This window comes from Orycteropus afer, unplaced genomic scaffold (genome assembly GCF_000298275.1).
Source record: "Orycteropus afer afer isolate SDZICR_OR568_19922 unplaced genomic scaffold, OryAfe1.0 scaffold00215, whole genome shotgun sequence".
NCBI lineage: Eukaryota > Metazoa > Chordata > Mammalia > Tubulidentata > Orycteropodidae > Orycteropus > Orycteropus afer.
The window spans coordinates 5,738,269-5,741,859 of NW_006921802.1; positions in this window are offsets into that span (position 1 = coordinate 5,738,269).

The following is a 3,591-nucleotide window of genomic DNA, read 5'->3' on the forward strand; positions in this document are numbered from 1 at the left end:
TTTAATTTGAGTTCTGAACATCATCTCAAAAAATTATTCTTTTGCATTTATCTAAAGAATTATTAGACTCAAGTTAAAAATTTATTAGACCTTTTAAAGAGTAACTGTTAAAAGTGTTGTATCTTTTGAGGTGCTGGAAGTATTTTCTTCCTTTCTGGTATTTGTTACATTGTTTTTTTCAGTTGATAAAAATGTATTGAGCAGGAGATTGATATGTTCAATTTCTATATGTAAATTGTACTTTGATAAAAAGTTTTAAAAAAGTGTCTGCCTCTTATAATAGGCTGGATTCCTGTGAAGTCAAAGCAAATTTTGTGCTGGGGATCTGGGAGATGCACCAATGTGTCCACCATAATTTTGGAGACCTGGACTTGAGAGAAGGAGTGGAACAAAAGTCTTTTGGTCTTTCATTTTAAAACTTTCTCTTATTTACATTGAAAAAATTTATGTGCATGTCACTTGTCCAGCCAGCCTTTAAAAAAAAAAAAAAAATCAAACCCATTACCACTGAGATGATTCTGACTCATGGATCCACATATATTACAGAGTAGAACTGCTCTGTAGGGTTTTCTTCACAGAGACAGATCACCAAGCCTTTCTTCCTTGGAGCTGCTGGATGGGTTCAAACCATCAGCTTTCAGTTTAGAAGCGGATCACAAACCATGTGTGCGTGGATAGTTCTTCTCCTGCCCATAGAAGTTTATATTGGAGTTTGTCTTCACAAATTGAAACAGAAGTGGGCTGTAGTTTTGTTGTTGTTGTTGCTGTTGTTATGGGTCATTAAGTCAGACCTGACTCATAATGACTCCTCCTTGGTTTTCTGAGGCGGTTCACTATGGAAGTAGATTGCCCAACCTTTATTTTCTTTATTTGCTTTATTGCTCTTTATTTTCACATGGTGTCTTTTGAAAAAATCCCCTTTTCCTGAATATTATCTTTGTTTTATTTTATTCAATGTTGTGTTTACTTACTACTTTTATCTTGTTCACCTTCTATTTGTGACTTTTTAATCTCATTTTGTACATTAACTTTTGTTTAATTTGTGAATTAATTATTTTCCATTGCATTATTTTGAATGACTTTATCACATTCTTTCTTCCACTGGTAAGGGAATTCAAAATGGAAATTTGAACAGGAGGAAAAAGTTTGAAAGGTATGGCAGCCATGAGCATGTACCTGGAAGACCTCCAACTACAGGGAGCATAGTTGACCAAAGGCCCAGCTGCTGTGATTTCAAATATGTCATAACATCTATGCATGAACCATAACCTTTCACAGTCTGTGGCCAGTGACAGAAGATGGTAAAGATATTAGCTCTGGACTATTCTTGGGAGTCACAGTACGCCTCTGATGGCTAATATTGGCTTGAGGACTTGATAGCTTTGCCAAAGCATTCTAAGATGCTTCTATCCTTTTCTTTCTTCCCACTTTTCTTCACTTGAAGTCATAGTTGCATTACAGACTGATGACTCTTCCAGTCTTTTCCCACTCCATATCCCAAATAAAGAGTGCTGGTACCAGCTGGAGAGAGCAGATTGCCTGCATCTCTTCTCAACTCTGTGTTCAGTGATATCATACTGATAGCTTGATATCAGCTCTGAAGGATTTGATGCACCAAACAATAGGCAAACACAGCAAATCAGATCCCCGCCGCCCACAAGACCTGATTGTTGAACATTTATCAGCACATCCCCGCTCACATCAGCATTTCACCTCCCATAATCATTGCAAGTTTAATCTTGTTGTCTCTGTCTCAGACTACCCAGATTAACACAAAAGGAGGAGGAACAAAAGATGAAATCTGTTTTGGACATGTTGATACAGTGAATACAAACCTTGTGACCCACCAAGATCATCAAAATAAAACTAAAATAAAATGGAAGAGATATTTTTCTTATCAGAAAGGCTATGTTGTTATACCCAGAAATTGAAGTTCAAGATATTGGCTTTTAGGGAAATCATCTGTAAGGTTGAGATAACATACTGTGAAAGAGCACTCTAAAACAGAGGCACAGGATGTAACTAAAATGACTGATGGGTCTGAAACAAACTCTATTTTGTCCCAGGTCCTGTTTCTGCATTTTAGTGCACATGACCCATAGTTACATTCTGGACCATAATAACTTGTTCTGCAATGTTCTGAGGTGGCCCATCTAGATTCTTAGAGGAATCAACTCTGATGTGTAGAAAATTTCAGCTAATGTTGAGTGACCTAGCCAGTAGAAATTATTGATAAATGAGTCTTACACACATGGTGAATGTCAGGCAATCAGATGTATCCCCACACTTTTTCCGCATCCTGTACAAAGTTCTGATAAAAGACGTTTGCTTATGCTCCCTCTTTGGAACACCATTTTGAAGTTTTGTGTTTTGGCTTCCTGATTTGTAAATCTTGGAATCTGAATAAAACTCTGTTTACAACAACTCTGTTTCATTTTAAATAATATCTTGCCTGGCTCTGTGGGCCCTAAATTCTGAATTAGACTCAGCTTTCAGGACTCTGATCTACAAATTCTTCACTGGGACTGAAATTTATTTTTTACCCAAATGATATTTTTTAATTTTCTTCCTTCATTTATCATTATAGGCCAACTCTTCTCAATGCTCGCTCCACTTCTGATCTTTTCACCACTACCTTGTTGCTCTAAAAAATTCCCAGGAGCTTTCTGAAGAAGCTACCTTGTTACAAGGCAATTCATGAAATTTGTCCTCTTTCTTGCAAATATTTCATCACTTAAAATACCCCCAAGCTTTTCTTAGACTTTGCTTCTGGCCGAGGGTGATTCTCACCTACTTTCTAAAGTCCAGATAGCATCTGGTACCATATTCAACTGCAAGTTTGATTTTTAAACAATTGTGATAGTTAAGGCTGTGTGTCAACTCAGCTGGACCATTTTCTGAGTGATTTTAGCAGCTGTGGTGTGGTCATTCCCACAATGAGCTCTGATGTATGGTGATCACCTCCATGGTTGAATATGCTGTGTGTGCAGCCAATCAGTTGAAAGGGAGTTTCCTCAGGGGTGTGGCCTGCTCCCAATATATATATGGATGTCCTGGGGAAATTGTTGATTTTCTGTTGGATGTGGATACTGCATCTAGCTTATCATTATCTGGTTTTTGGAGTTGAACCAGAAGCCTGTCACATTTCCTGCCAATCTTGGAATTATTTCCATCGCAGCCTGTGAGCCAACAATCTGTCATTTTACCTCTTGATTTTGGATTCCTCTTCCACTGAAGTCAACAGCTTGCTATGCTGCCTGAGGATCTTGGACTTGTCAGCCCCTTGTAGCTGTGTAAGTCAAGAAAAGCCTCTAGCTTAATCTTTGACCCATGAAATTGGGACTTGCCAACCTGTACACCTGTGTAAGCCATTTTCCTGAGATAATTTCCTCTCTTTCTCTGTCTCTAAGTTTTACTGGTTTTGTTTCTCTAGAGAACCTGGTGGAAGACAACAATAGCTAAAGATCTTGTCTCTTCCACAATGGCTCTGCCTTTCCTTTTATACCAAGAGTTCTGGGTATTTCTCTGTGTCCACCCTTACCTCTGCTCCTTCCTTGAGTCTTTTTCCCAAAGCTTCTGGTCCATAGACTA